The 25,326-nt window shown below is 37.3% G+C and overlaps 1 pseudogene; it reads left to right on the top strand.

Moving 5' to 3' along the window:
* The first annotated feature begins 186 nt into the window (after window positions 1-186).
* Window positions 187-21,737, top strand: LOC123566458 (heme peroxidase 2-like; annotated as a pseudogene).
* The last annotated feature ends 3,589 nt before the right edge of the window (window positions 21,738-25,326 follow it).

Genomic DNA, 25,326 nt, shown 5'->3' with positions numbered 1-25,326 from the left:
TATATCATTTTGCGATGACTGCCATGTCATTCAATGAAACGAATGACTGTTTAAATATTAATTTAAAAAAAAAATACCATATTACAATAAATCCACGACAATAACTAGGGCGTTTGTAAAGAAATCGTGACATTGTACCCGATCTATTGCACAATAGTCAGCTGTTAGTTTAAATTTTTGGGGCAGCTAACTAACCGTGAAGTTATATGTAGCGTTTTAGACTATAAATACGGTAGCGAACGGGAAGGAAGACGTGACACGTACAAATACTTGCGGATAAAACGTGAACGAAAGTTCTTTCTTTTATAGAGGTAAGTTTCTTTTGCATATCAAACAATAAAATACAGTATTAATTAAATATATGCGTGCAAAAAAAAACAAACAAAAAACAAAAAAGAAGAAACAAAAAGAAACAAACATTTTTTTTCAGTAAATCCTGGATGTTCTGTAACTGTGTAAGGCATCTTTGCGCTATCAATCGGTTTCATAAGTAAAATATTTCTGCTACGAGAGAGAAATAAATGAGCCGCGCCATGGGAAAACCAACATAGTGGCTTTGCGACCAGCATGGATCCAGACCAGCCTGCGCATCCGCGCAATCTGGTCAGGATCCGTGCTATTCGCTAACAGTTTCTCTAATTGCAATAGGCTTTGAAAACGAACAGCATGGATCCTGACCGGATGCGCAGGCTGGTCTGGATCCATGCTGGTCGCAAAGCCACTAGGTTGGTTTTCTCATGGCGCGGCTCATATCATGATAATATTCTAAACTTTTCAGGAAATATGTTCATTTTCCGGAAAAATATTACCCCAACAAATATTTTCTAGATATCTTTAATTTCCTGAAAATTTTGTTTTGGTTTTGGAGCAAAATTTCGCGTGAATGCTCGAAACTTTCACGTTATCACGATACTTTTCCAAACTTTCTATCAAAATTGTACATATTTCCGAAAAAAATGTCGCAAACTAGCCTTTCCGAACTTTAAGCTTTATCAGTATTAATGGGTTGCGCCATGAGAAAACCAATATAGTGGCTTTGCGACTAGCATGGATCCAGACCAGCCTGCGCATCCGCGCAGTCTAGTCAGGATCCACGCTGTTCGCTTTCAAAGCCTATTGCAATTAGAGAAACCGTTAGCGAACAGCATGGATCCTGACCAGATTGCGCGGATGCGCAGGCTGGTCTGGATCCATGCTGGTCGCAAATTCACTATGTTGGTTTGCTCATGGTGCGACTCATTTTGTTTATGGTCTGCAATGCTGGAGTATTATGTTTGACAGTGTCGGAGGAGGTCTTTGTCCAGTATTTATTATGAAAAACAATATTTGACAGATCGTGATAACATGTGACAAAATAAATTGTTAACAGTCTTTCATATTTCGAGATTGATTTTCAAAAACTTACTTCGCAACATTGTAAGTTATATAACGGGTGGTAAACGCGCAATCCAATTCCCACTGGGAATACGCTAAAAATGGGTTGCGCGCCTTCCGGTGCTGGTGTTGCGCATCAATATATACAAAATCGAGGTAGGTGGATTTTTGTTTTTGTAAATAATTACACATTTACGCATTACCAACTTTTAGTAACATCTCTAAACCGATAAAGCGGGGCAGATCTACCTATCATAAAAACCAATAAAACCAATAATCCAATATCATCGCTACCGGACGGATTCGTTGATTTCCGTACTAATTGTTGTTGTTAGAGTATGAGCTTTTGTTTCTAAAATATTTTCAAAATTCTAAATCACTAATGCTTTTCGATTTTTATCGTAAAAGGTAGTAAAACAGCAAGTTCTCATGTATTTCCGTAACATAAAGTTTGTCAGTAATTAAGTTTTGAAGCCTTCATAAGAAATATAGCTTCTTTTTTTCAAGATATCTAAAAAGTATTTTTGTTGTCGGACGATTTGGAGACCAATCGCTTCAAAGAAAAAGAAGTATAGAAATAAGACGTTTACTTTTAAAAGGAAATACTTAACCCTTACCATGCTGGACACGATTTGTTCTCCCTTTGCGGTCGGTGCAGATCATGATCAGTCTGCATATAAAGACTATATAAAGACAGAAGAAAGTGAAATAAATATATTAAAACGCAAAAACCATAAAACCATAAAAATACCTATCACTTGTAGTAAGTCGGGTAACATATTTTTTATGACCCGGCTTGAAACAACGCTGAACGGATACTGTTTACCCCTAGGCAATATTGTAATACACAATAAAAGTCAAAGGGTAATTTTAAGATATTTGTTACAATTAAATTATTTTATGCTTGATGTGATTGTGTGCAATCTTGGGACTAAAACAAATAATAGATATCGCAATTTTTTAAACGAATGATTTAAGAATGTACCAAAAACATGCATTAATTTAAGAATACAGAATAATATATACAAAGTAGATTCGGAAAGAAGCAGAATTATCAGTTCATCAAGGCTATCTTTCAAATTAAAGTTTGGTCATATTATGAATAATAGAAAATGATTTTTTTTTGTTTCAAAATTATTAAAAAAATCCCATATGAAGAAAAAAAGATGACCGCGTTGGAGATCGGACCCTGACCGCCGCGGCAATAAAAAAGTCACCAGCGGCAAAAAATAATATAGGTAATATAGGTATCTGGAAATTAATTATCGCTATATTTCTTAAGAATGCTTTGAAACTCAATTACTGACAGACTATATTTTACGGAAACACATGAGAATTAGTTGCTATAAGTATCTTTTTTTTGCGATGAAAATTAAAAGCATTTGTATATTTTATAAATGTGAATTGAACACTTAATCCTACATAGCGTTATTTTAAACGACAGCAGATCTAGGTTTCGGCGTTTCTGAGTTCAGCAATTAATTTGTTTTAATTTGTCTTATTATAATCTCAGTTTTTTTTTGTTTTTTTTTTTTGTCAATGTGAAGTTGCCTACACTTCATAGGCTTTGAGCTATAACAACTTGAACCGACAAAGTCAGGCTAGCAGACGACAATATTTTCCGTAACAGCTTCCGAGTACTTACGGATAACGGCGGAAAAAGCCGGATTTTTAAAGAAATGTTCACTGTACACACTAAAATGCAAAAAGGACCAAACAAACCATTATCAAATTTAAAACAAATTACACATAACGAAAATTGAATAATTTTTCTACATTTTTAGGGGTATCGAATTTTTGATTATTTGCGGAAAATATCTCATTTTATCTGTTATATTTGAAAAATTCAATTTTTTTAACCCGTTTCCTACAGAGTCTATATGAACTGCGGTGGGTCTATTTAAAGTAAAAAAGGACCAACCAAATATTAAAATATTTTTTAAAATAAATATTCAATCATATCCGGAATAAATTAAACTTTAATTTGTGGGGTATCGAATTTTTGATTTCCAAATAGAACTTTTTAAATTTAAGATTAAGTGATTTTTCCTTCTTTGTTTATATAGGCAAATTTATCGACTTTCCGATAGATCGATGTTACTAAAAGTTGGTAATGAGTGCTTTCGAAAAAAAGCAAAATGCTATTCGACACAAAAATGAATAAGGATCATATGTGTGAAATACCAACTTATTAATTTAAGAATCGGCTCTGTTATCACGAAAACTCTCATGGCTCGAGCTGTCAAAAAGCATGGAATCATGAAAAATGCAAATTTTCTAACTCTTGTGCCTTCTTTCTGGAAATGTGACGAATCGAATGATCAAACACGTGTAAAACAGTCATGAATATTACATACACTTAAATGAAATGTTGCTTTTGGGGCAAAGGTTGGCAAAAAAATAATCGGGAATGGGGTTGCGCCCCGGGAATGGAGTTGCGCGTGTACATTATACACATTATGATGTATATGAGCAACTCCATTCCCGGTGCGCAACCCCATTCCCGATGATTATTTTATCAATTATGTCCCCGTAAGCAGGATTTGAAACAAATAATTTTGATATTCGTTACTTTATAACAGTTGAGTTATCATAAAAAGCATCAGATGTCCTCAGATTAGGCAAAATGAGGTCAGAAACTGCCATTTCTGTTGATTCATACTTTTTTCCACTTTTCGTGTCGCCAGAGTTGTTGTGATAATAAGCCGAATCATAAATTACAAACCAGATATTTTACACATATGATGTATTATCATATCTGTGTCGAATAGCATTTTGCTTTTTTTCGAGAAAATTTATTCTTGTTTCATACTAAGCAAAATCATAACTTCACATACCTCAATTTCGTCTTTTTTTTACGCGCAACACCAGCACCGGACGTTGCGCAACCCATTTTAGCGTATTCCCGGCGGGAATTGGATTGCGCGTTTACCACCCGTGTAAAACGGAAACACATATGTAATCAGCCTTCGTTTTCCTTCGTTATCCGTGAGAATTTTCATGGATTAGATATTTCATTTTACTAAACTTGAAAAAAAAAAATGTTTTTGTGTATTCTTGTTAACGTTAAATGGTTAATGCAATATTTAAATAAACAGGTACCAGAAAAGTTACAAATTAGTTACAGCTAATTCCAGCTCTATATAGAAACAGCTTTAAAACCGATAATAATTATGCAAAATATGTCAAAATCAAATGCAAAATGGTCATAATCAGGGAGGTCCCAATGGTTCATGAGATATGAAAGACGATAACACACAACCAAGGTCTTTACAGTCACTTTTTCAATAAATGCAGCAAGGTAATGATTTATCGCAGAAATTCGCAACATGTACTGAAACTAAAACTGCATAGGTATTGTCTTCATAAATCATTTCGATAGGATGGTGACTGTTTTATATTTGAAACTGACATATACTATATAGCCAGATTTAGCTATACAGCGATCTTATGATTGTTTTGGTACCTGATAAAAATAATACTGACTGTACATATGAAAAAGTAAACACATTTTTAACTATTTCGACAATTGAGAAACCAGTCATCCATACATACATTTATGTCAATATTATGTTATCAGTGTAAATGTATATTTATCAAACACTGTTAATATACCACCAGAAAGATATTAGTGTATTTGCCTAGTCAAATCTTCAGTACATTATTTCAGATGCTGGGTTCGAGTCTCGGCCTACTGCTGTTGGTAGTGGGTACCCATTGTGTGCCGACAGCTCACCAGGTCAGGTCTGCGATAGAGAGAGCTAAGGAAATTGATGCCCTGAAAACGGAACTCTACCGTCTAGATGAGCGTGCCGGTAAGTATTTCTTTTTTTAATTGAGATTTTGATATTTCAGCAATAACAGAAATATATGACCTTTAAAATTCGTCACGTTAGAATATGGAAAATTATAAAAACATGTTAAAAGACTGAGAACATGATTGAACTCTACAGTTGCACTAGTTTATTAATATACCCGTGTAATATTTCGAAATAAATTGCATACCACTGCCGTTTTCTAAAAGCAATAACTTAACAACGAGAAAAGGTAAATGCTTAATATGTGTGGCCTTATTGTGATAATATACTGAAATTTGGTATTGTATTGAGGCCATTTAAATAATTGGTTTTGATTACTTAAGCAAATCGAAAATTCAACTTAACAACCTTGGAAGGAAGTGTATGACAAACAATGAATATTTACATTCTTAAGTTGAATTTTTAGTATTTCATACGTTCGGATAAACATTAATTGACATTATTAGGTCCTTGAAAATCTTCCAAATTGTCAGATTTTGGGACGTCGTAAAATTCACTTGATTGGGACTTGAAATCCATGTATCGATTTTAGTACGAAATAGACAAATAATACATCTGGCTGTCAGAGACTCTCTGTAGATGGATTCCCGGTGTCCTTTGACTCCATGATCTGAGCGCCACTATGTTTCCTGTTACTTTGTAATTATATCTGAAACATATATAGTCGGATTGTTAATATAATTCTGCAAACAAACCGCTTGCATGATAATAGTTTGATACCAACCTTGATTTTTGATCGAGACCAAAACGTCAAAATCAATATGGCGGACAAAATTCAAGATGGCAGCCTCATGGCTACAAAATTGTGAAAACTACATCGTCCCTCATCGATGTGGGTTCGAGCCTCACTCGGGGCGTTGAATTCTTCATGTGAGGAAGCCATCCAGCTGGCTTATGGAAGATCGTGATGAAATAATACACGGAGGGGCGTCTGGGGTCTTCCTCCAACATCAAAGCTGGAAAGTCGCCATAAGACCTGTAATTGTGTCGGTGCGACGTTAAACCCAACAAAATAAATATAATACATTGTTTTTGTAAAGAACGTATTGAAATGTGAAATGTGAGGCTGGTTTTTTGTTGACTACATATTTAATTAAATAGGGTTCGCGGAAGAAATAGCAGCAGTCTATGAAATAAATGCTTTTAAAGAGGTGAAATAGAGATAAAATATCATATCATATCTATTTAAAATGTTACCCCAAAGCATTATTAAACTGTTTTACAGCTTTATTTTGCTAATTTTATTGGTTTTGTGTGTAAAACATATAGTTTTTTTGGCAATGTTATGCCAGAACGGCAGATCAAGGTTGGGGTTGAAACAATTAACACTCTTTCGAATGCCAGTCGACACATAGATTACTACTCCATTTTGTGCATAATTTAAATGACGACATATTATTGGAGGAATTATCAGTAAGTAGCATACTTTAAGGTGATACGTAATCATTTCACAGTTCCAGACTTGCTAAGACGGGTAGGTTGCATAACCAAGTCCCTTTCAAAGCCAAAGCCGATCAATGCATCCGCTGCTTTTCTATCGTTAGCAAAATCATATTGAAAATGAAATGTTCTTTCTCAACCAACTCCCATCCTCTTTTTAGAATATTCTCTTGTTGAACCTTTCATCTTTTGCGGCGAGCTTCGTTGTCTCGTGACAACTCTTGATGAAAATAACAATCGACTATGACTGACTGCAGACCTAGAGGGCCCGTGATAAATTACAGACTCCGGTATATACCGGATTCAAGTGATTTAAATAATGAGTATCTTTATATATATATTTTGTAACCATGGTTATATTAACCCTAACGTTAATACACTAAATGAGTGTGGGAATGCAATAATTTGCGTATTTTTTGCTTAGTGCTCCAATTGATAGTCACTTCCGGACATGTGCAGAAGACCGCTCCAGGTCTGTAATGAGCAACATTGAATACCTGACCTTTGATAATTATATTATACAAAGTCACAAACCTTTGAAAATATTCTTCTTTCATAACTGCACAGATTTTCACGACATCTATCCAATGGCTTAAAAAGAGAAATTAATGGAACCAATTTCTCTGTGTACACGACAGTAAAATTTGTGAATGAAAACGTCAATTAATTCAAGATTAGCATTATTCTATTACATCTTGTCACCCATGTTACTGTGAAAATGTTTTGTGAGGCATCTAAATTGGAAGGTTTTATACCGTTGATAACATTCTAGTATAAAAGATATAGAAGTCAACATTTTGCATGTCTATAATTATACATATATCCAATATCGCAATTTACTTATTTTGCCAATTTTATGTAACATTTACATTTTATGTCATTTTCAAACCATGCGTATATAAAAACACTAAAAGTGTAACTTCATCTTCGTTAACTTACACTTCAGCTGGGGCCCCGAGGACATCTAGATGTCCCATGATGGCCAATTTTCACGGACGTCGTACGAGTACAGACAAGGAACAAGACAGGAATGCAAACATCATGCTAAATGCTGCACGACTTTTACTCAACGAGTATGTTCCGCTTTCCAGACTGTATAAGTTATTTCCTTATCTTTAAATTCAAATCCCTCCAAAGATTCTTATTAGAAGAATGTATTAAATACTGATTGGATTATGATTATAATAGATGTTACAATTAAGTACACTAGCGTGAGGTATCGTTTGTAGACTGAAGAAAACCAACAAGAACGACAGCATCAAAAAGGCGGTAGCTCTTTAGCCGGCTAATTAATGCCTTTATATTCTAATAACTTGCTGCATACTGTCGTGAGTTAGCCAAACGGCACGTTACGTCAATATTTGGTCATGTGTGGAAGGTCGGTTTCCAGGTGTGCCTGCAATAGCCCACTCCCAACCGGAAGAGCTCGAAAGTGTCATATAACCTTAGGCATATGTTTGCATACCTTACAGAAATGTGATTATTGTTGGAATCTTACGACTGTAAACGTGTTCGGTAGTTTTCCTTAACCCTTACCATGCTGGACACCTTCTACCTTTGCGACCAGTGTAGACCGAAATCAGCCTGCACATCCGTGCAGTCTGATCATGGTCTGCACTGTCCGATATTCAGTAAATTTTCAGTAAACACCCCTTCAAATGACAAATGGTACTGCCCAAATTGGAAGATGGACCAGTCCATTATAGAAATTTAGCATGGTGAGGGTAAATGTTGGATTTTCTTGTACATTTCTCTGTTTAAAAGTAGATACCAATTTACAAACTATATAACCTTGTAGGCTTAGTAATGTAAATTTGAATTGTATATGTGTTACAGAGGCTTCACCCACGAAGATTTGCAGAGCGAGCATGTCAGGGCCGAGTTTTCCCGACAAACGGAAGGTAATTGTGCACTGCCGGCCTTTACAGCTTGCGACAGCAACGAGAAATACCGACGTGTCGACGGAAGTTGTAACAACTTGCAAAAGCCCAGATGGGGCATGGCAGGCGTTCCACAGAGAAGAGTGTTGGAGCCTGCTTATGGTAATATAAAGAAAATGATGTTTAGATACATTGATATTTTAGTCCATCAGTAAGTTCATGTTTTGACGTCGTGGGAGTGAAATAAAACCTTTACATAAAGTTGGTATTTCTCCAGGACAGAGACCACCAATTCAAAAAAGTACAGGAACTTACTGGGAATGAGGTAAGTGAAAACCTGGGAATAAGGTAGCGTCTGTGCGTTCTGATTTGTCACCCATGTAAACAAACCCAAGAAGAGATTATTTTTTCAAAATTAGATTTTTCACTGCATTTACAGTGTTTTATTCATTTTGACAAAATTTACTACCTTTTATGTGTATTGAAAAAAAGTTCCGAATATTCTATGTATATAAAATATCTACATCTTGTACCATTTTAATCATTTTTACTTCTATGAAATATAGAGGTGGAAACTGAGGAGACTGAAAAACCAAGTTAGAGGCTTCCTTAATAGACCACAAATCACTTGTCCTCCTCTCTATAGGTTAGAACCCCGCTAACGTCAACGTGCATTGAAGTGATCCAGTTGAATTGTGGAAAGTCGGTAGTTCTTGCCTAAAATTATGTCTCGAGAGGCACATAGTTCCGTCCATTAGCATAAATGAACAAATCATCATTTGTACAAATGTAAGGCAAAAAGGGCTGACCCACATGTTCTCGGGTCTACCGACTCATTTATTCTATTGAATATCACTTTACAGAGGATGGTATCGGATTAGCCAGATCGACTTCCGTCTCTGGAGGTCAGTTGCCAAATCCTCGAAGAATCAGCAACGAGGTACACCACAGCAGGGGACCGGAAATCAGGAACCCTTCTATTACACTGCATACCTTCCAGATGGGCCAGTTCTTGGACCACGACCTCATCGCTACACCTGTCCAAGGAGGTAAGACTACTTCTGCTAAACATTAAATCAGTCCTGCCTAGCGCATAATTTCGCTTAAAAATCTCTCAACGTTATTCTTGTTGCCGGAAGATCATATCCACTTTCAAACATAATAAACGTCTTTGTGCGAAAATCTGACTGTTATTATTTACATGATTACATAAAAAGGAAGTCGACTTTCTGAAATTTCAAATTTTGTTAGTTAAACTCACAGCAGTTTTATGCATTTAATTTAATTTAATTTTTTAATCTGTATTTTTAGTCGTTAAAGACTGCTGTTCGTCACAAGCAGAGTGAGTATAGCATTTTCTATCTTGCTAAATATATATTTTCTTTTTTGAATATGTATTTCGAGATCTATCTTATTTTAATATTAAATTTGAATAAATACGTTCTTTGGTGGGATACCATTTATTTCAGCCCTCCAACAATCAGATTATATTGGGGATCATATTCCGACCTGTGTCAGAAATATGATAGCTTTCCGTTGTTAGTTTAATAAAAATAACAAAAAGAAAAAAAACACACTACTGACGAAACACTAATTATTATATATGAAAGTATTTGGACTGTCTATAGATTAAGTAGGAAGCCATTAAATGTTTTATATCTTGTTTAAACACATCAACATATAACAATAGTTGACGAATTTTGACTTTTCCTAGCAAAATTGGAGGTCAGAGGTCAACAGTTCTTTCTGTCCAGCTAGCCATCCATGAAGTGCAGTGCATTGAATCAACATCTTTACCTAAAAAGTATTTCTCCTACACCATTATGCCAGTGTGGACAGATGGAAACTAATTTCCATTTCTTTTTTAAATGCAGAAATTTCGATCTTTGTCGCAACGATCTTCTTAATAATCTGCGGAATTTCGAATTGACTTGGATACTATTCTGTTTGGAAACCCAGACCTATCTGATCAGGATAACAGGACTATATTTACTCATGTACAGGCATATATTTCCGAAAGTAAGAGATTTGGTTAGCAACCCTAAGACATTCCCATTTCTTCCCACTTTCTCTCTTTTATTCTACCTTTGACTTGTTCTAATCTCTACATTTATGTGAATACTTTCCTTCTACCATATACATTGTCCCCTTTCCATTTTTTACATTTACAGCGATTTATTAATTTTTTTTTCATATATTTATCTTTTCATATCTTAAGACTATATTCCTAGCCCCATTACAGATTGAAGCTCGATATGCCCATACAGTTATATTTTGTCCGCAAAAGAGAAGAATTCTATAAGACTTGTCTTCCATTCTTATCCTTGCCTGTTTTGTCTTCACTACAGTATGTCATACGTATAAATATAATGTACTCTATTTTGGGAATAAATATGTTTAAACTAAACCACAGGAGATCACTTAGCACTATTATTGGATATTTTCTTTTTTCAGCACTCAGAATTGTCTGAATATCATAATAGAAGGAGGGAATGATCCATTTGAACCTATTTTCACCAAAGATTACTGTATGGAGTTCAATAGATCAGCACCAGTGTTTTGCCCCGATGGTAAGACCTTTACCTTATAATTGACATATCTATGCTTACCGGTGTTAGAGTTGTTTTACATTAGTAAAACGCATTATCTTCCTGATAGGTCGGTTATTATACAAACACCGTCTCGAACTCTAGAGAATTTCTTAAATTTCTCATGAATCCAACCTTTACGGAAATATTTTTGGACCATGTCGTATGTCGTCCGTCGCGCTTTGGGGTCGACACACGACAATACGACATGACATCACAACAATGTGACACGGCATCGTGACAATGTGACACCACATACGACAATGCGACGCGACATCGCAACAATGCGACACGACACACGAAAATAATATTGTAGTGTCGTGTAACATTGTCGCCTTTCAAAAGCGTGACATTTCGCATTGTCGTGTCGTATTGTCGTGTTTCGTGTCGCATTGTCGTGTGTCGTGTCGCATTATTGTCTTTCAAAAGCGCGATATTTTGCATTGTCGTGTCGCATTGTCGCGTGTCGTGCCGCGATGTCGTGCCGCATTCTCGTGTGTCGTATCGCATTCTCCTGTTTGGTTGTCGTGCTTCGCAGTCTGACTTTTCTGCTACACGCGACGCGCGACAATGCAACATGACACGCGACAACGCGACGTGACCCTCGACAACGCGAAGCGATATTTCGCATTGTCGTCTTGAAATGTCATGCGTCGTGACTGTGCCGGAATTGCGGCACACGACAATTCCAAACGACACACGACAACGAGACGCGACACGCAACAACGTGAAGTGACGCTCAACTATGCAAAGCGACATTTTAATAATATCGTGTCGCATTGTCGCGATGTCATGGCGCATTGTCGTGCGTCAACCTCAAAGTGCGACGGACAACATACGACATTTTAGTGATAAATACTGGAGGAACAACTTTTCTAAAAAGAATATTTTACATCAACTTAGGCTCTAAAGCAACACGCTTTGGTGAATATCAATTACATCTATGGAAATAAATAGTTTTTGGTAAGTTTTGTCCGTCTGTACGATTTGTAGACTTGCTATAGGGACTGTATAACGCTAATTTTGGTCGCATTTTTTCGAAAAATTCATCATTTTCATTTTATTATAAAAATTGTTTAGGAGTAAGATATCAAACTGAAATTCCTTTTTATAAGTATTTGTAAATATTTTCTAAACGAATATGAATAACATTTTTCGTTCCCGACGGACACGCCGCCGAAAACATTTGCTGAACTGTGTCATTTTTGGCTTAGAATATTAGCCGTAAAATAAGGAAAAAGTGCTTATAAAATATTCATTTTGGGTAAATAATTGCAAATGAAAACTTGTTTTGATAGAAAATGACAAAATCTAAAAAAAAAAAAAAAGCAAAAAACAACAACAGAAAAAACAACAAGAACATCTGTTCCTCCGTGTGTACGTAATTTAGGATAAAAGATGTATTTCCGTACGGAAAAAAAGTCTGTGTTATTCATTAACCAGATAATTGTAGAATGTTCCAAATATTTTTATGAAATAACTTTTATAAATAAATTCTAAACATTGTCTAAACAGATATATAATTTGTATATTTTTTACCGCCAGCGGTTTCGTCGGTGGATCGTCTCAAAATGTACCATTTTTCGTGACAACATGCATTCTTCTTCATATATTAGAGGTGTGCATGGCCTTGTCAGAGGGGTCATATCTTCATAACCTGATGTCCGATTTTAATAAATGATACCTTGTTGCAAAGGACAAGCCAGTAGCAAAAGAAAACAGGCCAGGTCATAGGTCAAGGTCTGGTGTTAATCTCAAAATATGAACTTTTCAGAGCAGTCAAGGTAGTCCTGCAAACTCAAGCACAATTTTCAATGAGTCCAACGACACCATTCATGTAATTCTCACGGCTCCCCGGGTCGAGCTTAGTCTTGGCCAGCACCCTACCACATAAAACAAGTTTTGGTCATTTTCAGATACCTGTCCTGAGCTCTGATTTCATCATATGGACTTGTAAGTAGCTGAAATGTAAAGCTAAGACATCTACAATAATATTCATATATAGTGTAAGTAGGTACTTCGGGTGTAGAGACTCAAACAAGGGTCAAAATCTAACATATTGTTATTATCAACTGAAATTCAGTTTAAATTACAATAACGTACCGCCATGTATTACCGCCTCTGACACCCATGGCTCACCCAGGTGTTCGAACATGGTCTTAATCTGTAGCCAGGGTCCGTACCTAGTCGAACATGTATACAAGTGGTGCAGGTTTAGGTCAAAAAGTATCCAACTGGGTCGAAAACTGTCCAGACATGGTCAATAGAGCCGTTACCTTGTAGCCGTATATGACCTGCCTGACCTCTAGGGTTACCCCAGGTACTTTAACATGGTCACAATCAATAGCCAAGACTCCAACCTACATGAAAATGTATAATATAGGTATATTACTTCGGCATATGAGCTCGAACCCGGTAAAAACCTCTTAGATATGGTCAAAATAGGAACTTAAGGATCCATACCTACACGACCATGCATGCTATATTTTGGTCATAGGGGCTCGAACTTTATCGAAAACCTCTCAGACATAGTCAAAATACTAGTAGTCATTTTATCTAAGTTCGAACACTACCCGGTGATCTTGTACGACCTGTCCTGACCCCTCAGGCTATCCTAGGTACCCAAACTTGGTCTCAGTCTATAGCCAGGTCCTATACCTGCACAACCATATATAATATTGGTATATATAGTGGTCATATAGGGGTTCAGACCGGGTCTAAAGCCTTTCAGACATGGTCAAAATTGTCAAATGTATTTCCTAAACTTGAACACTACATGGTGACCTTCTATGACCTGCGGTGACCTTTACTGGTGTGTCAGATATATGAACTTGGTCTCAATCAATAGCCAGGACTCATACTTATATGACCATGTATTATATATTGTAGTATATTTCTTTGCCATAGAGGTTCGAACCTGGTCGAAAACCTCTTAGTCATGGTCATAATACGAAGTTGGAAGACCATATGGTGTCCTTACACGACCCGCCACGACTCCTACGGGTATCCGAGGTACTCGAACATGGCACCAATCGATAACCTGGACCCATACCTAACATTTGGTCTTCTAACTTTGTATTTTGACCATGTCTAAGATGTTTTCGACCGGATTCGAGCCCCTAATCCAAAGAAATATATATATACCTATATCATACCTGGTCATATAAGCGAGGCCGACGCACGACAATGTGACACATCATCACGACAGTGCGACACAACATTATTAAAATGTCGCTGCGCATTGTTGAGCGTGGCTTTGTGTTGTCGCGTCGCGTTGTCATGTGTCAATTGGATTTGTCGTGTGTCGCGATTCTGGCACAATCACGACACATGACAATGCGTCACAACATCGCGACAATGTGACACGACATGCGACAATGCGAAATATCGCGCTTTTGAAAGGCAACAGTGATATTATTGTTATGTGTCGTGTCGCGATGTCACGTCACATTGTTGCGATGTCATGTCGCATTGTCGTGATGCCGTGTCGCATTGTCGTGTGTCAACCTCAAAGTATGACGGACGACATACGACATTGTCCAAACAGGATTTTGTAAACCTTCGTATTTATTGTCTAAACATTTGAACGAGTCATTAGCAGTCTGAATAACGATACACCGCACAGTTATGCCAATTGAAAGAAATTTCAATCGCGCAAGGCTGTTAACATGGGTCCACAATATGTCTTTTCAACAATGTGCGAGAAACACTTGTATTGATATCGTATATATTATTGCAAAACCTTTCAAGTCACAAGGCAGAGCCAGTGAAAATTTGGTATGTATTAATTATGTAAATAACTACTGATTATTCATTTATGGTAATATTATTTATAATTTCAAGCGTTTTCCAATGACCAAAGCCGTCGTCAACAGATCAATGAAATCACGTCATTTATTGATGCATCTAATGTGTATGGTTCATCAGATGAAGAAATGGAGAAACTGAGAGAAACTGGTACAGGTATGTACTCATCCTCTTTGTACATCAGGTATATACTCATCCCCTTTGTACATCAGGTAAGAACTCATCCTCTTTGTGCATCAGGTATGTGCACTCATCCCCTTTGTACATCAGGTATGTACTCATCCTCTTTGTGCATCAGTCATGTACTCATCCTCTTTGTGCATCAGGTATGTATTCATCCTTTTTGTGCATCAGGTATGTACTCATCCTCTTTGTGCATCAGGTATGTACTCATCCCCTTGTACATCAGGTATGTACTCATCCTCTTTGTACATCAGGTATGTACTCATCCTCTTTGTACATCAGGTATGTACTCATCCCCTTTGTGCATCAGGTATGTACTCATCCCCTTTGTGCATCAGGTATGTACTCATCCCCTTTGTACATCAGGTATGTACTCATCCTCTTTGTACATCAGGTATGTACTCATCCTCTTTGTACATCAGGTATGTACACTCATCCCCTTTGTACATTAGGTATGTATTCATCCTCTTTGTACATCAGGTATGTACTCATCCTCTTTGTGCATCAGGTATGTACTCATCCTCTTTGTACATCAGGTATGTACACTCATCCTCTTTGTACATTAGGTATGTATTCATCCTCTTTGTACATCAGGTATGTACTCATCCTCTTTGTACAGCAGGGTATGTACACACCGGAGTATTCAAAGTCCCTATGCGTCGCAGGTATGTGCACATCCACTGTATGTACTTACCCGCTATGTACAGCAGGTATCTACACAATCGCTATATACAGCAGATATATACAAATATTCAATGTACAGCAGGTATGTGTTTATACGCTATGTACAACAGCTATGTACACAACTGCTGTGCACAGCAGATATAAACACAGAAAGTATCAACACAACCACTTTGTACAGAAGGTATGTAGTACACATCCGCGATGCGCAACAGTTATGTACACGTCTACTATGTACTACAAGTATGTACACGTCTACTATGTACTACAGGTATATACACGTCTACAGTAGATATGTACACATCCATTACAGCATTAATGATGAAGAATATAAACGCTAATATCCCTGTTGCCTCGGTTGTTTACTGCCTACTGGGAGAAATCTGGAACGGTGTTGGTTTCCCTTTCCGGTCTCTTATCACGGTTATACCAATTTCAAAACTTAAAACAAAATACTTTTATCAATTTAAATCGAATAAGCCTTCTTTTAAAGAATATCACATCAAAAAAGAACTACAAAATATGCGAATAACATGTTATATGGTTGGATAAAGCATGCTCATCTTTTCTGCTTGATATCAATAATGCGTACCTATTTGATAGGTTCCGTTTTATCATTCCTATTGAACCGTGGTTTTTCAAGGTCGGTGAAACTTTTTGTCGAAAACAGTCACGTAAGATAAAATCTGAAAACATATTTGAAGACCTTATTTGGTGATACACGCTCGTGCATGTACTGTAGTCAAGGATTTTGCATTTTCATTTTTTAGGTTTTATGTTAACACAAGATGGTTTCCGACTCCCAGACAATCCAGATCAGACCGCATGTCATGCTAACACCGCAGCCGGAGAGTCCTGTAGTCTGGCTGGTCAGTATATATGCAAGATATACCTGTCTTTAATCTATCGTAATTTATCCAAGTACGTGTTTACATTTTAGTTAATTGTAAAGTTCAAAGACTGTACGTACTAGCACTGTATAAAAAGCAACCAGTAGGGTTTTCTCTGGCAAATAATAACCAATCATTGTTTCATTGTTTCGCCAACAAACTTTGTAAGGTTCCGAAATTGTGTAAATCTACAACTGGCTTTTTAACTTATTCACGTGCATGGTGTAACGCGTGTTTCTAAAAATAGACTTACTGATGCATGTCTGATTATTCTCAGGTGATCACCGTGTGAATACTGTACCTTCTTTGGCTGCCTACCACAATGCTTTCGTTCTTGAGCACAACCGAATTGCCCGCCTTCTTCAGTCGTCCTACCCAGATCCGGACACTCTTTTCCAGGAAACCAGAAAAATCATCATCGCTATCATGTAGAAGATTGTTTACGATGAATTTCTCCCGTCCTTCCTTTCATCTACGGCGCTCGAAAAGTACAAGCTGTTGAGCAGTCAGCCATATGAATATGACCCGTCCATCGACGCTACCATTTCAAGCAGTTTTGGAATTGCATACAGGTAAGCTGTCGGTAACTTCGGGCGGAAGTTCTTGATAACTCGAGTGTCGGTACGAGATATTAGAGATCCGTGTTCCAACAAACGCCAAGAACGTACAATCAAGAACATTCAAGATGGTTGTGCCCATCATTTCGCCAGAAGAAACAAAAATTATATATCAAATGCCGGAGGATATATGTGACACTGAAACTGCGGACTGCATGGATTCGTTGTTGCTAACTTGTATTTTGATTTCTATATGACAAAAGTGCAGAATTTTTTTTCGCCGCCAATTGAGTGTTCTCGAACCGCGTTCCTGGTGCTCCCCGTGAAAGGTGGTGTAAAATTTTGACCCGCGAACACTGTTCTTTGATCATGTTCTTGGTGATCGAGCATGTTTTCTTTTTCTAACGGAACAGGCGCCAAAAACGCCACAAACATGTTCTCGTTTAATGAACATTCCGCCCGAAGACGCCTACGGACAATTGCTAGGAACTTGTATTGCACCGACTTTTTGTTTCAAGCGTTGCAACCTGAATCCATTTACTTGTCGGGGGCTTCCATGTTGCCTTTAGTCAGTAAATTGTACACTTAATACGTGCGTACATCCAATAGATTCGATTTAATGTTGGCGCACAGAAAGAGCAAAGCAACGGAGACGAATGTTACCTGCTTTTTAAAGTGCGATGTCGTCTGCGGAGGTGTATCAAAATACCATTTTTTTCTGTCAAAATTCAAAGTAATATTATACTCACCTTAGGTTTAGTAGTGCACTATCTAAACTGACAACTACAAGTAGTATACAAGAGCAATATTGTCACTTTACATCTGTGTATTTACAAATGTAAACCTTGTTCTGTTTTTATTTCACAGGATGGGCCACACGTGGATTCCACGTGATATGTCCTTATTTGGACGCAATCTTCGACCAATCAACATGCGTTTTGATACTGACGCCACCTACAATGATCCCTTCCTGACATACGTCAGCGGCGATCCAAATGGCATGGAAGGTTTAGCATATTGGTTGTCCGGTCAGAATTCCCCAGAAACTGACAGGATCGTGGAAGAACAAGCTAGAAGCCGTCTTTTCATTGACCGTGCCAACAATGTTGCCTTCGATCTTGTCTCTTTGAACATTCAACGTGGCCGTGATCACGGACTGAAATCTTACACGGAATTCCGTGCAAACTGTGGACTGTCGCCTGTTTCAGCGTGGTCAGACCTTGTAGACCACGATGACGACATGATTACCAGATTCAAGTCGGCTGGATACCAGTTAGTACTTGTAAACCTGTTGTGATTTTAATAAAATTACGGGTCAAATATTATTTTCTTAAAAACTTCTCTTTATTTTCGAGATTTTTTCATTTTCATAAAACCGTTTTGTTTAAAAACAATCTTTTACTGAAAGTGGTACAAAGTAACAACAAAAAACAAAACAAAACAAACAAACAAAAAAAAAACAATACACTAAATTAAAAATCGAAAAAATAAAACAAAAACTGGAAGTAATGTATAGATCTACTCTCAATCAGAAGCTTGTTTAATATACTTAATTTCATTAATTTCATTTTCATCAGAGCTGTTCTGAATATTTAAGGTCACCTGAAGACATAGATTTATTTACTGGAGCGCTGACAGAAACACCTGTAGAATCAAGTACAGTTGGTCCAACATTGGAATGTATTCTTGGTGACCAGTTTATGCGTCTGAAGTTTGGGGATAGGTTCTGGTATCAAGGAGTTGATGCAGGGCTAACTCAGGGTAAGATATTTCAGTACGTTTACATGATAAAGTACTTATAAGTACTTATGTGAATCTGTACATAGATGCTTGCTTCAGAGTACAATTGACTTCTCAAATCTCTGGAATGAAATATTAGTTGCACGTTAACAGAATGAACTCTATACACAAGGTTGAAAATCGCCAGTTTCATGAATTATCTATCCGGAATCATTTGTTATGCCATTGTTGTAGTTTCGAGTCTCCGTGGGTTGTCTGAGGAATCTTTTTTCAAGGGGAAAACAGATATCTGGCTTCTGAAAGATCATTTGCTCATCCGCTGTGCTCTCTCTTGCCTTGAACAATGTTTGGATTGGCTTCTGGAGTCTTGGTACAACATTTAAGCCGGGCATATGAAATATCGGGTAATCTGTGCACGAGTTTGACTTTAAGCCTAATAAGAAAGACACACGCACCTATTGTTTATCTTCACTTTTTTTTCAGCCCAGCAAGCAGCTATCAGAAATTATACCTTGTCTAGGATTATGTGCGAGGTCTACAAATTTGACCAAGTCCACTACCCTAGTGCTTTCATTGCTACGTAAGTTCAGTTGTTCCTGAATGTGCTAATTCTTATTTTATATGTATGGGCCTCCGCGGCCGAGTGATTGAGGTCGTTGATACTTTGCCCCTCATCGATGTGAGTTTGAGCCTCGCTCGGGGCGTAAAATTCTTCATGCGACGAAGCCATCCAGCTGGAAGGTCGGTGGTTCTACCCAGGTGCCCGTCTGTGATGAAATAATGCTCGGAGAGGCATATGGGGTCTTCATCCACCATGAAAACCTGGAGCGACATATGACCTATAATTGTGTCGGTGTGACAAAGAAAACAACAAAAGCAAACAAAATCTTATTTTATATAGACTGCACTATGACGATAACAGGATAAGAACAAGTATTTTAGATGACTGCTGCCTATGGTATAAACGAGGTTCCAACAACAAAGAACCGATGTTTTAGACTAGTGTCTAAATGCAACCCTGTCACTGGCTTATCAAAAATCAGCCAGTCAGGGAAAGAAATTTTAATACTAGGCATATTTTCTAATATTTGAATGATTTGAGTGCGTGTAGTCTTCACGTTAATCAAAGAAAATTCCGAGCCCCATCCCAACCCCTTAAGCAACCTTTGTTTTCAGATGTAAATAATTGATGCTTAACTTTGATTCAAGAACTTGTTAGACGTTCCGAATTAAAGAGTTGACAGAACTTTTTTTATACCAATTGCGTGGAATAAATTTAAGACGTGCGTCTAAGACCATGTTAAATCCAGGTCAAGGTTAATCTTGATTTTTTTTAGATATTCGTGCCACACGTAAAGCTTTTCTCTGTTATATGTATCGCTTATTTGTATTGTATAGCAATACAAGGACCCGATGCCGAGATGTTCCAGCTTTAGACATTGAAGTGTTTAGACCAGCCACGACTACCACCACAACTACAACCACCACCACTACTACCACTACAGCTGCCCCTAATGTACGACCTCCGCGACCCCCATCTAACAACAACGGTCGCCCTGGAGGAAACAGACCAAACGGACAACGCCCTGGTAGAACATTAAATAATGTTCTTGCTGAATTACTTCGTGAACTTGAGGAGAGAAACCAGCAGAAATAGGTCACGGAGGGAGCATGGTCACGAAATTACAGAATTTGATTGGCTGTTTGTTGACGTAAATTTGAAATTGACCAATGGAAAGCCGACATTTTTTAACTGATGTCCATAGATTTTTACTCAGTTTTAATACCTCGAACTACTGACAAAACATCTACCTACCTGGAAATTCTATTTAAGTGACTACTTTACGAAACAAACACATTTTGCTTTATTTTTGGATTTTCTTTTGACCCGAATCAAACAGATAATTCTTAATTTCTTATATTCACTTTTATTATCATATCGCAAGAAATTGTTGCTTTAATGAAATGAACTTTGAAATTTTCAAACTTTTATAAACAGAAAAAGTGTATTATGTAAATAAGTTGTTTTCATGGTTGTTACCTGATTGATAATAGCTGTACTTTTCTCATAAACTATCAAAGTTTTTGCTTTAAAACTTGAAACACTTGTTCATCACCAATAGTTGACTCTGTACAGCAAGAAGCACAACCCCATCCTGCTTTTTGCAAGAATCATGGCTCTATTTGGAATTAAAAAATCAGATTTTTAGATAAAGTTTTATATTTAGGTCAGCTTTTTCTCCTAAACTGTCAAAGGTATTGCTTTGAAACTTGCAACACTTGATCTGCATAAAAAGCTGACTCTGTACAGCAAGAAACATAACTTCATCTTATGTTTTGCAAGAATTATGGCCCATTTTGGTCTTAGAAAATATTAGATTTCTTGGTTAACTTTTGCGTTTAGGTCAGCTTTTCTCCTCAACAGTCAAAGCTATTGCTTTAAAATTTGGAGCAGTTATTCGCCATTAAAACTCTACATTGCTTTTTGCAAGAATTATGGCCCATTTTGGTCTTAGGACAATATTTCTGTTATAAAGAGACAAAAAAAAAACAGATGAGCATCTGCACCCGCAAGACAGTGCTCTTGTTATATTTTGTTGAGTTTTAAATTTAATATTTTACTATTTGTTACATGGATACAAAACATCTTACGATACTTGTTAAGATTACAAAAAGGTTATTGTCAATCCATTTGAAATATGTTGATGATATACTCTCATAATTATATTAATGTTTTTTCTATAATTAATTAAGTTACTTAATAAAGACATCAATAGAATAGAGGTGTTCATTTGTACATTTCGTTATGTTATGCAAAATGCGCCTTATTTGATATCCTAAAGATAAACGGTGCTGAAGACACTTTAACATGAAAAGTTATATTGGTTCCCATTCGGAAAATAATTAATGGTTTTTCCTACTTCCCGAAGGGGGAAGTTGTTACTAAATATAGTAATTTGCTTTCCAATCGGGACACAAAACCACCATTTTTAGTTTAGCTATTTCATTGAAAAGGCCCTCTGCATGAGAATATACGTGATGTAATTAAATGACATGCGCCATTGTGAATTTTAAAATGTTGTCTTTTATTTCTGTTGTTCAAGATCTTTTATGTCCTATAATATTGCATTCATTCTGAGCCGTGTCATGAGAAAACCAACATAGTGGGTTTGCGACCAGCATGGATCCAGACCAGCCTGCGCATCCGCGCAGTCTGGTCAGGCTCCATGCTGTTCGCTTTCAAAGCCTATTGCAGTTAGAGAAACTGTTAGCGAACAGCATGGATCCTGACCAGACTGCGCGGATGCGCAGGCTGGTCTGGATCCATGCTGGTCGCAAACCCACTATGTTGGTTTTCTCATGGCACGGCTCAATTCTGTTAATTTTCTAATTTCAAGCTTTTCCGGATTTGAAATTTAACCATACGACCGGGAAACTGAGATGTATATCAACATTAGATCGTATGTAAAATTGTGGGGTTGTTAGTCAACTTATGCATCCTCATATTATGCAAAACTAAAATGAACCAAATTTCTGTAAACGGACCTCCAGGGCCGAGTGGTTAATGTCGCTGACTTCAAATCACATGCCCCTAAACGATGTTGGTTCGAGCCTCGCTCTTCAAGCAAGGAAGCCATCCAGCTGGATTACTGAAGGTCGGTGGTTCTACCTAGGTGCCGCCCAGCCAGGTGTTTTCAAGGGGGGATAATTTTACCGATAAGACAGTAAATTTTACCTAATTGTTGAAAATGACCTGTGATGAAATAATGCCCGGATCGGTACCTAGGATCCTTCTTTACCATCAATAGCTGGAATGTCGCCATATGACCTAAATTGTGTCGGCGAGACGTTAAATCCAACAAAAACAAAAGTAAACAAAATCCCATGAAAGATTTAGGAGAGCTATCCAGATAATCAGTAGAGAAAGAACTGCTGAAAATTCTAACTGTCGTAACCAGTTAAATAATCGTTTGAAGAATCTTTAAAATTAACAAATTTGTCTTGATACTGATATGCCTTACAAAATTATGACAAGTGTTGTATTGGAACGTCATGAGCATTAGTCAGATTTATTGCCCCTTTTCCACTAAGAAATTACATTTTGTGTTTCTGTGTTTCTTTTTGTCAAGTCTAACAGTAAAAACAAAGTGAATACGATGATTTTGGCATGCTGAATTTTAAGCAACGCAGCTTTTAAACAAAATTGAACGTGTATGAATAAGACTTCATTAACAATTGTATGATCTTAGTCTGGAACCATTGTAGAAGAATCAACAAATATTCTGTTGTTTTAGGTGGACTACTGTGATCAGTCCTCGTCAATTGTCCGTCCGTCTGTCCGTCCACACTTTTCCTCAATTGACATCTCCTCTGAACTCGTTTGATGGCAGCTGATGAAACTTGGCGGAGATGTTCCTTGTGTGGGTTTCTACCAATGTTGCTAAAGAATTACATTCCATGCAGATTTCTGGTTGCCATCGCAACCAAAAGGAAAGACTTTAGCAATCTTTTTCTCCAAAGGCCTACTGGTCCTCTACCAATATTATTCAAAACATGCCAATTGGGTCAAAATTGACCCCACCTATGGTTCACTAATTGCTCAAAGACTGAATAATTTAGAAATAAGAAAATAAGTCTCTAAAGCCGTATGACACAGAGCTTAAATTGGCTTGCAGCATTGTCTAGTGGTCATCTACCAAATTTGTTCAAATAATTTCTCTGGGGATAAAATCAGTCCCGCCCCAAGGCCACTTGTTTTACATAGACTTTTGGCCTCTGAGTCTTTGACCGTTAATAGAGTGATCCTAAAATCATTAGCGGTCATCTACTCTGCATGTCCAATCATCCTATGAATTTCAACATTCTGGGTCAAGTGCTTTTTAAGTTATTGATCGGAATCGGTTTTCAATGTTCAGGCTCCTGTGAACTTGACCTTTAACAGAGTGACACAAAAATCGATAGGTGTCATCTACTCTGCATGCCCAATCATCCTATGAAGTTTCAACATTCTGGGTCGAGTGGTCCTCCAGTTATTGATCGGAAACCGGTTTCCGTGTCCACTAGAAACAGACCTGGAGCGTCTGTGATATATTACAGACTCCGCTATATAACGGAGTCAAGCAACCGGTTTTAATTGCGGCACTCGAGAAACATACATCTTTTCATTACCTAAATAAACTTTTAGGTTTAATACCACTGAAACAGTTCTCGCCAAAATGTTTTTATCCTCGAACCGGATCTACAACCGATGACAGATTTAAATGTCAAACTTCGGTTCCACTAACGTGGATTTTGTGAAAGCTGAAAAAAAAAACTAGTGACATATATCTTGGGTCACAGTAGCATGAGTGAGTGAGTGAGTTGGGTTTTACGGCGAATCGACACAAAATGGTCATATATCGCCGAGCACAGTAGCATGAATTTCTTAGGCTTTTAATATCGTGTGAGGGCGTCATTTACGTTGAGCCCTATACGGATAAGTTTTGTGAAAGCTCAAAGCAAACATCCAGTACCATATATTTATTCATATGCAACGTATAGAAAACATTTGCTCTGTGAATATATAATTTTACTCCGAATTGATACCGTCAACCTACCCTAACCAATGCACCGAATCGGCAATGTAACAACTCAAATTGTAGATCACAATCTTACCTTCAAAGATATACCTTCAATGAAAGGGAGGGACAAACACATAAGTCACTGTAGCCCGGGATTTAAACAGGCTTGTAATGCAATTTTCGTTCCTGCATTGAGTCGCATACGAATGCGTTCTGTGAAAGCTGGAAAAAAACTAGTGACATATATCTCAGGTCACAGTAGTATGAATTACTAAGGCTTTTGATATCATGTGAGGTCTTTATTTACGTTGAGCCCTATACGGATAAGTTTTGTGAAAGCTCAAAGTAATCACCCGGTACCATATATTTTTTTCATATTCAACGTATAGAAAACATTTGCTCTGTGAATATATAATTTTACTCCGAATTGAAAATGTCATCCTGCCTTAACCAATGCACCAAATCGGCAATGTAACCCCTCAAATTGTAGATCACAATCGTACAGGTCTTCAAAGATATACCTTCAATGAAAGGGAGGGACAAACACATAAGTCACTGTAGCCCGGTATGAAAACAGGCTCGTTCCTGCATCGAGTCGTAAACGGATGCGTTCTGTGAAAGCTGAAAAAAATAACCACTGACATATATCTCAGGTCACAGTAGCATGAAAGGCTTTTAATATCGTGTGAGGGCGTCATTTACGTTGAGCCCTATACGGATAAGTTTTGTGAAAGCTCAAAGTAATCACCCGGTACCATATATTTTTTCATATGCAACGTATACACCCTTGTTATCCGGATAATACGA

The sequence above is a fragment of the Mercenaria mercenaria genome, chromosome 8, assembly GCF_021730395.1.
Source record: "Mercenaria mercenaria strain notata chromosome 8, MADL_Memer_1, whole genome shotgun sequence".
Lineage (NCBI taxonomy): Eukaryota > Metazoa > Mollusca > Bivalvia > Venerida > Veneridae > Mercenaria > Mercenaria mercenaria.
The sequence above is the reverse complement of the archived record's forward strand: the minus strand, read 5'-3'. Positions and strand labels throughout refer to the sequence as shown.